Here is a 14,394-nt window from a genome sequence, read left to right on the forward strand (position 1 = left end):
AAAGATTTAAAACAAAGAACTGAACAGACTTTATATGAAGTAAAATATGTTTATGAAACAACCCTTGTGAACCCTCCTCCTCTGACTTCTTCAGGCACTTGAGCCTGTACCCAAGTTCTCTTGATTGGTAATGTTAAAGCACCTTTGAACACCTGGAGATGAGAAACTAGGAGTTTTAATTTTAATTCCATCTCTGTCCTTAATGGAGTTGCCTACAAGGAAGAGAATAGAGTGTCACAGCGTATTGAGAAAATGTCAACTTTAGAAGATGACACTTGTTTTATTACCCGTGAGTCAGTCTTGCATTCTCATGCAGAAATATCCTCAGAAGTTGACTTAAGATAACCTGACCAAGGGCCTACCACAGATCTGGTGATAAAATCGCCAACAGACTCCAACCACAAGGTAGGGAGAGCACATAACTCAGATTTAACAAAAATCAGATAGCTTAGGTAAATGAAACTCACCAACTTTGACAAAATCTGAATCAGAATCATTGATGATTTTTACTGAGCTCATTTTCATTCAACATTTATATTCAATAAAATTTTCATTTAGTTAAAAATACTTTTGCATTATTTGGTTGATAGGGTGTTTTAATTATCTTTTTAGATTTTAATTATTGATTAAAATATAAATATAAGAAATATATATAAGTGATATATACATATGTAGTCTTTATCAAATTATAAAGATTATAAAGTGTGTCACAGATTTAATCAAGATATGAAACATTTCCATAACCACAAGGATCTTTCATGTTACCCTTTCATAGCCATGCTCATTTCCCTTCCTCTTTCATTCCCTCCTTAATTCTTGACAACCATTAATATGCTCTCCATTTCCCTCTTGCCATTTCAAGAATGCTAGCTATATAAGTGGAATCATACAAAATGACACTTCTGGCCTTTGCTTTTTATCTATGTGATTACCATTCAGAGGGCTGGTTATTCTTGTGTACATCCATGTTTCCATTTTTTTTTCCCCCATGGAATGATTTCCTTTAACATTTCTTGTAGATCTACTGGTGATGAATTCTTTCCACTTTTATATGTCTGGAAAAGTTTATTTTTCTTTATTCTTGGAAGATATTTTTGCTGGTATAGCTTTATAAGTTTACAGTATTGCTTTTGTTTCTCTTTTGAAAAGGTTTTAGATTTACAAAAGAATTATAAATTATAATGCAGAAACTTCTCACTTACCTTTTGCTTACTTTCCCTTACTGTTAACATGTTATATAGCCATGGCAAAGCTGGCAAAACTAAGAAGTTTACGTAAGCACGAAAGTATTAGCTCAGCTACAGCCTGTTGACACTTTAATCAATTTTTCCATTAATGTCTTTTTCCTGTTCTAGGATCCAATCCCAGATACCATGTTGTATTTAGTTTTTATGTCTCCTTAATCTCTTCTAATCTGTGGCAAATTGGCCTTGGCATTTTTTGATACTACTGGTGAAATATTTTGTGGAATATCCTCACTTAGGCTTTTCTGATGTTTTCTCATATTAGAAAATTTCCATCACATAATATTAGGGATTATGCGATATCAACATTACTTATTACATGTGATATTAGTCTTCATTTTTTTGTTAAGATACTGCCTGCCAGATTTCTCCACTGTAAAGTTACAATTTTATCCTTTTCAATTTTCTACTAAATAGAAGTCAGTCACTAAGTCTAGCCCATATTCAATGGAAGGGAATGATACTAGCTGCAGTGTTTTTGTTTTTGTTTCCTTGTAGATGCTCTTTATAGATTAATGAATTTCCTTTCTATTTTTAGTTTTCTGAGATTTTTCTCATAAGTGCATGTTCCCTTTCATCAAATTGTTTTTCTACATTTCCTAAATGATCAAATAATTTTTCCTGTTCATACTGCATTACATTGACTGATTTTTTAATGTGAACCTAACTTTCATTCCTGGTACTAATCTTACATGTCACGATGTATGTTTTATATATATTGCTAGATTCAATTTTGTTCTTATTTTGTTGATGGTTTTTTGTGTCTACATTAATAAGGATTATTTGCCTTCATTAGTTTTATTAACTTTTCTTGTAATATATATGTCTGTTTTTGCTATTAGTAAGGTAGGCCTCATAAAATGAGTTGAGAAATGTTCCTTTTTGTTCTATATTCTGGAAAAGTTTGTGTTCTTAGTACTATAGATGCTTGATAAAATTTGATGTTTGATAAAATTTCATGGAGAAGCTGTGATTAGGGTTGTGTACTTAGAATATCTTTAATTAAAATTTAATTTCTTTAATAGATATAGATTTATAAAGATTATCTATTTTTTGAATGAGTTTTGGTAGTTTATCTTTTTTAAGGAGTATGATAATTTAACCTATGTTGTAGAATTATTGATAGAGCATTTTTCATTTAATTTTTAAGCATATAATTATGTTGCTCCCTCTTCTGTTTATGGTGTTGATTTTTTGTGCTTTATCTTTTTTTTTTTTTCTTTACAAGCCTGTCCAGGGCTTTTTCAGCTGTATAGGAAAAATTCTAAGATGGCTTCCAAAGTTTTCTAACCTCAGTATATTCTCCCACATTAATTTGATATATTTTGCTCCCATGATTAGGTTATGTTATTTACATGGCACAGTTGAATTTAAGATATGGAAATTATCTGGATGTACCTTGCTTAATTACATGAATCCTTAAAAAAAAAAAAAAAAACAAGAATTTTCTTAAGCTAATTCCAAAAGTGAAATTTAGAGTAAAACGTTAGAAGGATTTCATGTGTTTTTGTTGGCTTGAATGTGGAGTTAACAATATGGCAAATAGTAGAGAGTGTCTTATTGTCCCATAGCTCTTGGTTTCTCTGTTCTGATTTTTTAACTTATTTTTTTCTTTGTGTTTCAGATTGGATAATTTCTGTTCAACTGTTGTCAAGCTCACTGGTTCTTTCCTTTGGCTGTGATAAGTCTATTGATATAACCATCAAAGACATGCTTCATGTCCCTTATGTTGTTTTGCTTTGTTTTTTGCATTCCAATAGATTCCTTCTTATTAGTTTCCATTGATTCACTAAAATCACCTATTGGTCTTGCATGTTGTATACCTTCTCCATTAAAGCCTTTAACATATTAAATGATTATTTTAAACATCTCTTTTATGTCTGGTTCTCTTTCTAAACCAACTGAACCACTCAGGCGTCCCTGGTTCTCTTTCTAATGACTGCTCTGTCTCTTCAGACCACTACTCTTGGTTTATTGTTGGACATATTGTATAGAATAGTAGACACTGAGGTAAATGTTTTGTATGTTTGGAGATAAGTATGCCTTTAATCCTAGCCTTTAGTGTAAGGTTTTTCCTTATCTGGTAGGAAGTTGATCCAGGTTTAAAGTTTTCTTCCTACTTGACTTTGAGTCTCGTGACTTGGATTTGGGTCTTCCCTTTTCATCTGCCTAGGGATGATCTGTCTCTCCACAATTTCTCCACCTGTATTACACTATTGTTTTTATTCACTGCTCATTAGTGTATTACTGGTTATAACAGGGGTAGGTGGTTGTTATCTGATATTTTGACTGAAATCTAGTCTTAGGCAAAATTTGTGAATCTAGTTCTTCAGATGTTTTTGTTCCCTCTCCGGACATAATGTTGAGCCTAACAAGTATTCCTACTCTCCCTGAAAGTAGAGTTTCCTTTATTTTCCAGTTCCTCTCTCACAGCTGCTGTAGGTTCCCAACAGTTTCCCAAAGCAACAGCACTTGCTGTATTTATTTCACAGCAATACATATCTGGGTAGAGTTTTGTCAGTAGAGACTGTTGCCTTCTCATAGGTTGCACCACTGGAAAGGCTTTCTCAGGATTCTCCCTGATCCTCCCTTTGAAAGCCCTTGAAATTCCTGGGTAAGAAACCTGCAAGAGGATGAGAAACTCTCATCTCTGGGGTTCTCAGAGGTTACACGTTTTCATGCTACTCACATTTAGCATTTAGTAATTTGGTAAACACTTTTGGCTCAATAGTCTTAATGGATTAAATAGTGTTTGATGATGCTTATCTCAAGTAAGCAGTGCTTAAATAAGCAAATGTCTACTAGTGTTTCTCTAAAGATTTTGGATTAGTCATTTGCACTGAAAACTTACATCCTTGATAGATTCAATAAAAGTTATTAGTTTATAAAAAAAATTAATTTGCAATCACTACAAGCAAATGAATACATTGCCTCAGTTAGCCAACAGTAAACAGTGTTCACAAACACACAGTTAATATTCCTGAGAAAGGGAAAAGAACAAATCAAATACAATAAAATATTTAAAGATATTATTAGAAAAAAAAATCCTGAAATGAAGGAAGACATGACTCTGGAGACTAGGTCCCAGGAAAACAGTATATGAGATGTCTTAATAAAGTTATAAAGAAATAGCAGAGAGCCTGGGAAGATGGCAGAGTAAGAGGACCCAAAGCTCACCTCATCCCATGAAAATAACTAGGTAACACTCACATCAGCATAAATAATCCAGAAAATGACTTTATGAGGACTGGCATAACAAATTCCACAACCAAAGGTAGAGAAGAGGCCATCTCAAAGAGCTAGGAAAGGCAGAGATACATGGGGGGCTAAATGAACCATGGCTGTTCATTGGGAAGAGGGAACCTCAGGCATAGAAGAGGGGAGAAACAGACTATCACGACAGAGAGCCAACATAGGGAAGATGAAACCTCATACCAATTGGCTTTGAAAGCAAGAGGGGCAGAATTTCTTGAGTTCTTACAATAGTGGGGCTTAAAGACTAGAATTTCTCCTTAAAAAAAAAAAAAAAGCATGCTTGGGTCACTCAGTCAGTTAATGTCTGCCTTTGGCTCAAGTCATGATCCCAGGGTTCTGGGATCAAGTCCCACATTGAGCTCCTTGCTCAGAGGGGAGCCTGTTTCTCCCTAAGCCTGTTGCTCCCTTGCTTGTGCTCTCTCTCTCTCTCTGACAAATAAATAAATAAATAAAACATCTTTTAAAAACCTAGAATTTTAAAAATCAGCAGATTTGGTTCTGGGACAGCCTGGGTGAAGTGTTAGTGATAGGAAGCTGAGTCTTTACCCTTAAAGTGATAGCAGGAGAGCTTGTGGAGATAGTGTAAGAAGTGATTTGAAAAACACCTGGGACATACAGGACAGAGTTATTTACTAATCTTAGAGCATGTCCCAGAGGGACAGGGTTCAGTAAGGGACTTCTCTAGGAAAAAAAGGAGCTGGAAAGCACCATTCCCCTTAATCTCCCAGCATAAACAGGGCCACCTGTGGGAACCAGCAGGGTGCCAATATTCACTAGTTAACTTGCTCGCCCCACCCAACCCCCAGGGCTTAAGCAGATCTGTCCTTACAAGTCATATTTGCCCCAGTCATGACACTTCAGACCCCATTCCCAGAAGATTAGCATGAACTGTGACAACACCTCTTTTTCCAATACACGTTATGCAGAGCCTCAGTTGAGGCTTCTGCTGACAGAAGCCTTAAACCATCTTGTTAAAATTGCATGTCCTGTCCACATGCATTTTGTGGGTCTACACAGGCTGGCCCTGTCCTGACAACAGCAGCAGAAGAAGGTCTCATTACACAGGCAGACCAGTGCTCACACTGAAAACTACATGTCCCACCTTGGCTGAGGACAAACCACTGCCCACAACAGACAAAGAGAGCCTCTAGAGAATACTGCACTGAAGGAAAAAGTGGCCAGGACACAACAGCAGGGCACACAAAACACAGAGGATACCCCCTGAAACACTAGGTTCTGGAAAAAGGGGACACTGTACTGCAGAGCACTTGAGGACCAATTCATCATAAGGCCATTACTTTCAAGAGCAGAAGATGTAGCAGACTTTCCTGACACAGAAAGACAGAGAGAATTAGACAAAATGAGAAGACAGAGGAATATGCCCCAAATGAAAGAACAAGACAAAGTTATAGCACGATGGAAGCAAAATGGAAATAATATGTTGGATAGAGAATTTAAAGTAATGATCATAAAGATACTTGCTGGACTTGAGAATAGAGTAGAGGACATCAGTGAGATCCTTAACAAAAAGATTAAAAAAAATTAGAGATAGAAAAACAATAAAGTAAATTAAAAATTCACTAGATGGAATAAATAACAGGCTACAGGAAGCTGAGGAACAAATTAACAACCTGGAACACAGAGTAATGGAAAGGAATGGAGCAGAACAGGTGAGAGGAAAAAATATGCAAAACGAGATAGGTTTAGGGAACTCAGTGATTCCATCAAGAGTAATGACATTTGCATTATAAGGATCCCAGAAGAAGAGAGAGAAAGGGGAGCAGAAAATTCATTTGAAGAAATAATAGCTGAAAACTTTCCTGATCTGGTGAAGGAATCCAGATCCAGTAGGTACAGAGATCACACAACAAAATCAGCCAAAGGAAGTCCACACTAAAATGCATAGTAATCAAAATGGCAAAAAGTAGTGATAAAGAGAGAATTTTAAAAGCAGTAAGAGAAAAGAAGACATTTATATACAGGAGAAACCCCATAAGGCTATTACCATATTTTTCAACAGAAATTTTATATGCCAGAAGGGAGTTGCATGCTATGTTCAAAGTGTAAATGGGAAAAATCTGTAGCCGTGAATAGTCTATCCAGCAAGGCTATCATTCAGAATAGGAGAAATAATTTCTCAGACAAATGAAAGTTAAAGGCCTTAAAGGAGTTCATGACAGCTATATCAGCCCTACAGAAATGTTAAGGGGGACTCTGAGTGAAAAGGAAAAATCATAAATAAAAATAAGTAAGAAATACAAAGGCATTGACAGAATGGATAAAAACTGAAGTCCAGTATATATGCTGCCTACAAGAGACACACTTCAGACCTAAAGACAATAGCAGATTTAAAGTGCAGAGACATTTGTCATGCAAATGGATGTCAAAAAAGGTGAATTAGCAATGCTTAAATTGAACAAATAGATTTTTTTTAAAAGACACCTTGAAGAGCTAAAGAAGGACACTACATAATAATAACAGAAAAAAACCAACAAGAAGATATGACAACTGTAAATATTTTTGCACCCAACATGGGAACACCCAAATACATAAAACATTTAGTAGAAAACAGAAAGGAACTAAGGAATAGTAAACAATAATTGTAAGGGACTGTAGCACTCCAATTACATCAATGGACAGATCAGCCAAACAAAAAACCAACAAGGAAACAATGGCTTTGAATGACACGCTGAACCGGACAGATTTAATAGATGTATTCAGAACTTCCCATCCTAACATACCAGAATGCACATTCCTTCCCAGTGTAGATGGAACATTCTCCAGAAGGATCACATATTAGGCTACAAAACATGTCTCAACAAATTAAAAAAAAAAAAAAGATCAAAGTTATACTGTATATCTTTTCTGACCAGTGTTATGAAACTAGAAATTGACCACAAGATAAAATCAGGAAAGACACAAATACATGGAGGTTAAATAACATGCTACTAAAGAATGAATGGGTCAACCAAGAAAGAAAAAGAATCCAAATTACATGGAGAGAAATTACAATGAAAACAAAATGGTCCCAAATCTTTGGGAGGCAGCAAAAGAAGTTCTAAGAGGGAATCTTGTAGTAATACATACCTATGTCAAGAAGCATGAAAAACGTCAAATACACCACCTAGCCTTATATTTAAAGTAGCTAAAAAAAAAAAAAAAAAAGAACAAAGAAAAACCAAAAGGTTAGAACAGAAATAAATGAAATAGGAAAAAAAAAAAAAAAAAAGACTCAAATAACCTACCTAAAGTGAAGCAGGAAGAATAGAAAATTTGAAAAGAAAATTTCCAGCAATGAAATTGCATCAGTAATCAAAAAACTCCCAGCAAACAAAAGTCCAGGATCAAATGGCTTCACAGATGAATTCTACCTAACATTTATTTATTTTTTTTAAGATTTTTTAAAATTTATTTATTTGACAGACAGAGATCACAAGTAGGCAGAGAGTCAGGCAGAGAGAGAGGAGGAAGCAGGCTCCCCGCTGAGCAGAGATCCCGATGTGGGGCTCGAGCCCAGGACCCTGGGATCATGACCTGAGCCAAAGGCAGAGGCTTTAACCCACTGAGCCACCCAGGCGCCCTCTACCTAACATTTAAAGAAGAATAAATATTTATTCTTCTCAAACTTTTTGGAAATAAAAGAAAAAAGAAAAAGATGGAAAACTTCCCAACTTATTCTGAGAACAGCATTATGCTAATATCAAAACTAGATGAAGACACTACAAAAAAGAGAGAGAGAGAAATGTTTTCACAGAACTACAAAGAAGAGTCCTGAAATTTGTATGGAAGCATAAAAGAGCCTAAATAGCAAAAGCAGTCTTGGGGGCGGCTTGGGGGGTAGAGAAGGGCAAAGCTGGAGGCATCATAATTCCGGACTTCAAGTTATATTACAAACTGTAGTAATTGAGACCATATGGTACTGGCACATGGATCAAGGGAACAGAATAGAAAGTCCAGAAACAAACCCATGGTTATATGGTCAATTAATCTTTAACAGAGGAGATGAGAATATGCAATCAGATAAAGTCTATTCAATAAATGCTTTTGGAAAACTGGACAGCTACATGCAAAAGAATGAAACTGTACCATTTTATTACACCATCCACAAAAATAAAATCAAAATTGACTGAGGGCCTACTTGTAAGACCTGAAACCAGAAAAGTCCTTGAAGAGAGTACAGGCAGATATGTCTTTGAATCAGAAGTAGCAACTTTTTTCTACATGCGTCTTCTGAGGCAAAGGAAACAAAAGCAAAATTTAACTACTGGGAGTATAGCAACATGAAAAGCTTCTGCGTAGCAAAGGAGACAACCAAAAAAACTAAAAGGCAACCTAATTAATGGGAAAATATATTTGCAAATGATACATCTGATAAAGGGTTATTATTCAAAATATATTAAGAACTTAACACCAAAAAACCCCCAAATAATCCAATTAAATGAGCAGATTACATGAACAGATATTTCTTCAAAGAAGACATCCAGATGCCCAATAGACACATGAAAAGATGCTCAACACTGCTCATCATCAGGAAAATGCAAATCAAAGCCACAATGAGATATCACCTGACAGCTGTGGAATGGTTAAAATAAAAAACTCAAGGGGTGCCTGGGTGGCTCAGTCAAGCATCTACCTTTGGCTCAAGTCATGATCCCAGGATCCTTAGATCAAGTCCCGCATTGTGCAGGACTGCTGCTCCCTCTGCTTCTCCCTCTGCCTTCTGCTCCTCCTGTTTGTGCTCTTTCCTTTCTCTCTCTCTGACAAATGAATGAATGAATGAATAGAATAGAATAAAAAATCCAAGAAACAGCAAGTGCTGAGGAGAATTCGGAGTAAAAGGAAAGCTCTCTCACTATTGGTTTGAATGCAAACTGGTGCAGCCACTGTGGAAGACAGTATGGAAGTTCTTCAAAAAATTAAAAATAGAACTATCCTGCAATCCAGTAATCACACTATGAGGTATTTACCACAAAATATACAAAAATACTAATTTTAATGGATAGATGCACCCCTAAGTTTGTTGCAGCATTATTTATAATAGTTGAACTGTAAAATAGCCTAAGTGTCCATGGATAACTGGTGAATGGATAAAGAAGATGTGTTATATGTAATATGGAATACTATTCAGCCACGAAAAAGTCTGAACTCTTTCTGCTTTCAACCACATGGATGGATTGAAAGAGCATAATGGTAAGTGAAATAATCCAGTCAGAGAAAGACTAATAGCATATCATTTCATTCGTATGTGAAGTTTAAGAAATGAATCAAAGAACAAAGGAGAAAAAAGGAGGGACATAACAAGAAACAGAGTCTTAACTATAGAAAACAAACTGACAGTTACCAGAGGAGAGTTGGGTGAGGAGATGGCTGAAAGATGTGAAAGGATTAAGAGTATACTTATCTTGATGACACTGAGTAATATATGGAACTATTAAATCACTATATTATACACCTGAAACTAATAGAATACTGTATGTTAACTACATGGGATTAAAATTTTAAAAAATTAAAAAAATTATAATGATAGAGAAAAAATTAAAACAACAAAAGATTGCTCAAGATGATCTTTCTGTTCTGTTAATATATGGCCAGAGGTAGATATTCTGCATAGAAAGCCCAAAAGACAGAATCCATAGAAATTATTATTCAAATTAAAAGATTTTAAAGGTAGTTGGATATAAGATCCATATTAAATTTCATTTCTGTATGCCAGAAAGAGTTATACAATGTAATTTAAGTAGAAATATAATTTAAATATATCATGTCCATAACAACAGACTGTATACCCAACAACAATTAAATTTAACACAAGACATGCCAAGACTGTATGGAAGAAATTTAATATCTTATTGAAGGATATTCAAATTGAAATAAGTAAATCTTTATGAGGGCTAGAATTTTGTTTTGTTAAGTGCTCTACCTCTACGTAGCCACAATGAACTATAAATAAATGAAGATACATTAATTTATTGATATACTCCAAAAAATACCCAAAGTGTGGGGTGACTGGGTGGCTCAGTGGGTTAAAGCCTCTGCCTTCGGCTCAGGTCATGATCCCAGGGTTCTGGGTCCTAGCCCCGCATCAGGCTCTCTGCTCAGCAGGGAGCCTGCTTCCTCCTCTCTCTCTGCCTGTCTCTCTGCCTACTTGTGATCTCTCTGTCAAATAAATAAATAAAATCTTTAAAAAAATACCCGAAGTGTTTATTAAAAAACTTTTTTTTAAGTTTTATTTATTTGAGAGAGAGGGAGGGAGGGAAAGAGAGAGCACAAGTTGAGGGAAAGGCAGAAGGAGTGGGAGAAGCAAACTCCCCATTGAGCAGGGAGCCCAACACAGGGCTTGATCCCAGGTCCCTGAGGTCACAACCTGAGCTGAAGGCAGACACTAACTAATTGAGCCATATAGGTACCCCAAAGAACTTTTCAATCTTTACAATTTATATAGAAACACAAAGACCCACCATAGCCTTGGTATGCTTGGAAAAGAATACTAAGTTTGAGGATTTTTCTACTAGTAATCAATGTTATTGTATTATTTTTCCATCTCTTGTTTTCCAGTTTTATTGAAGTATTATTAACAAATAACATTGTTGTGTGTTTAAGGTATACAACATGTTGATTTGATACATGTAAATATTGCAAAATGACTACCACAATAGGATTAATTAACAACTCTGTCACTTTACATTATCACCTTTCTTGTGTTAAGAATATTACAGATTTACTCTCAGTAACCTTCGACTATATAAAACAGTAGGGTAACTATAGTGACTATGTTATATATTAGATCCCTAGAACATATTATTCCTATAACTGGAAGATTTTAACTTTTGACCAACATCTTCCCACTCCCCCCATCCTCCCCATCCCTGACCCTGGCGACCTCAATTCTATTCTCTGTTTCTAAAGTTTGGCATTTTTATAGCTTACTTATAAATGAGATTATAAAGTATCTTTCTTCTGTGTCTGACTTATTTCACTCAGATAATGCCCTCGAGGCCCATCCATGATGTTTGTTGCAAATGGCAAAATTTCCTTCTTTCTCAGGGCTGGAAAATATTCAGTTTTACATATACATGTGTGTGTAAACATATATATGTGTGTGTGCATACATGTAAATATATATATATATAATGTATGTGTGTAAGTTTTTTTTTTCACTACTTTTATCCATTTATCTCTATGTGAACACTTAGGCTGTTTCTGTACCTTGGCTGTGCTAAATAATGCTGCAATGAACATGGGATACAGATATCTCTTTGAGATACCTTTAGATATAGACCCAGAAGTGAGATTGCTAGATTATATGTAGTTCTATTTTTAATTTTTTCAGAATCCTCCATACTGTTTTCCATAGTGGCTTCACCAGTTTATATTCCCACCAAAAGTGCATAACTGTTCTCTTTCTTCCATATCCTCTTCTGTAATTGTTATTTGTTGTCATGTTGATATTAACTCTTCTAAAAAGTACAGAGTGATATCTTATTATCATTTTGAGTTGCATTTCCCTGATATTATGGATGCTGAACATTTTTTCATGTATCTGTAGACTATTTGTATGTCTTCTTTGGAAAAATTCTATTTTGGTTCTCAGCCCGTTTTTAGTCAGATTTATTCCTTGTTGAGTTCCTTATATACCTTCCATATTAATCTGTTACCAGATATACGGTTTGCACCTATTTTCTTCCATTCCATCTGTTGGCTTTACCTTTTATCAATTATTTCTTTTGCTATGCAGAAGTTTTTTTAGTCTGATATAGTCCCACTTGTTTAATTTTGCTTTTGTTGCTTGTGCTTTTGGTATCACATCCAAAGAAAATTTTTGCTAAGACCAATGTTAAGGAATTTTTCCCCTACATTTTCTTCCAGGAGTTTTATATTCTAAGGGATGGGCATTGAAGTCTTTTAACCATTTTGAGTTAATTTTTGTGAATAATATAAGGAATCAGTTTTATTATTTTGTATGTTATTTTTCAGTATTCCAGTTTATTGAAGAGATTATGTCCCTTATCGAATATATTTAACTTCTTGGTCAAATATTAGTTGACCATATATGTGTATGTTTATTTCTGGGCTCTCATTCTGTTCCATTTGTTTACCTATTTTAATGCCAGTACTATACTGTTTTGATTACTATAGATTTGTAATATAGTTTGAAATCAGAAATTGTGAAGCCTCCACTTTTGTTCTTCCTCAAGAGTGCTTTGGCTATTTAGGATCTGATGGCAGTGCACAGATCTGCCCCAAGGGCCAGCTTGAGGGCTGGCCTTAGGGTGAGGTTCAGTCTTCTGGTATGGTCTCAGGGCAATGTTCATAGAATCACTGAGGTTTAGGTTTTTCAATAGGACCATGCTCTCCAGCAACTCCCTGGGGATTCCAAGTGGCCTGGTTTCTTCCTGTGCTTCTACCTGGCATGACCAGGTGTCCCAAATCCATGTGCCTTCAGAACTTTGGGCCCTGTCAGTGCCACAGCCAGGGCTAGCGTTGAGGTTATGGACAGGGAGTCCACATTCCAGGGGCCTATCTGATGGCACCACCCAGAACTCCCTGCGGAGTGGTTGAGGGTGAGCACTAGGGTGAGGCTTAGGATTCATGTTTGGGTTCAGCGATTAGGCACATGATGGGGCTGAAGATCAGGTTTTACCTAGAATCATGCTCTCCAATGGGATCCCAGTGGTTGTACCTGGCATGGTTTCCTCCTGTATTCTTGGCTGATTTGTCAAGGATGATGTCAAATCCCATCTTTGCTGAGACTTGGCATTCAGGGAGGGACAAAACCAAAGCCATGCCTATGCTTTGGGTGAGGATCCAGTGGATGGTATGCACCTATCATTTATATCTGGACTGATCTTTGTTTTTTTTCTCCCTCCTGCTAAATCTGGTCTTAGTTTGGTTTTCTTTCTTCCTTTCTTTCTTTCTTTCTTCTTTTAGTTCCTTGATATGTAAAAGTAAGTTTTTTTATTTGACATCTTTGTTTTTGCTTAAAGCTGGTATTGGTCACTATAAAGTTCCCTCTTAGAATCGGGTTTGCTACATCCCATGGGTTTGGTACCTTATGTTTTCATTTTTATTTGTTCCAAGAATTGCTTTTATTTCTCTTGGGTCTCTTCTTTGACCAACTGGTTGTTCACAAGTGTGGGGTTAAGTTTCCACATATTTATAAATTTTCCCATTTTTTTTCCTGTTGCTGATTTGTAGGTTTATACCATTGTGGTTAGAAAAAGAATTGGTATGCCTTTAATCTTCTTGAATTTGTTAAGACTTGTTTTGTGACCTAACATGTGATCTTTCCTGGAAAATGTTCCCTGTGCACTTCAGAATAATATGTATGTTTGCTGCTGTTGGATGGAATATTTTGAATATGTCTGTTAGGTCCATTTGGTCATTGATATAGTTCAAGTCCAACATTTCCCTATCGATTCTCCATCTGAATCACCTCCCCATTGTTGCAGGTTAGGTATTGAATTTGTACTATTATCTATTTCTCTCCTCAGATTTTTTGGTAATTGCTTAATATATTTAGATGCTCCAATGTTGGGTGCACTTACATTTATAATTATTATATCCTCTAGATGAATCTACTCCTTTGACATTACATACTGACCTTCTTTATCTCTCATTACTGTTTTTGACTTGAAATCTTTTTGTCTGACATAAATATATCTAACCATCTTATCTTTTGGTTTTCACTTGCATGGGATTTCTCTTTCTATCCCCTTACTTCGAGCCTATGTATGTCTTGAAAACTGCATATCCTACAGGCAGCATAAAGTTAGATCTCCTTTTTAATCTATTCAGCCACTATATGTCTTTAATTGGAGAAGTTATTCTATTTACATTTAAAGTAATTGTTGATAAGTATGTACTTACTATCTTATTCATTGTTTTCTGGCTATCT

General features: G+C 35.6%; 1 protein-coding gene across 2 annotated transcripts in view; it reads left to right on the forward strand.

The window, feature by feature from the left end:
- The window catches only part of GABRG3 (gamma-aminobutyric acid type A receptor subunit gamma3), a 675,960-nt gene that overhangs the window by 633,668 nt on the left and 27,898 nt on the right, over window positions 1-14,394 (forward strand). The window lies entirely within an intron of this gene.

Source organism: Meles meles, chromosome 6, assembly GCF_922984935.1.
Source record: "Meles meles chromosome 6, mMelMel3.1 paternal haplotype, whole genome shotgun sequence".
Classification (NCBI taxonomy): Eukaryota; Metazoa; Chordata; class Mammalia; order Carnivora; family Mustelidae; genus Meles; species Meles meles.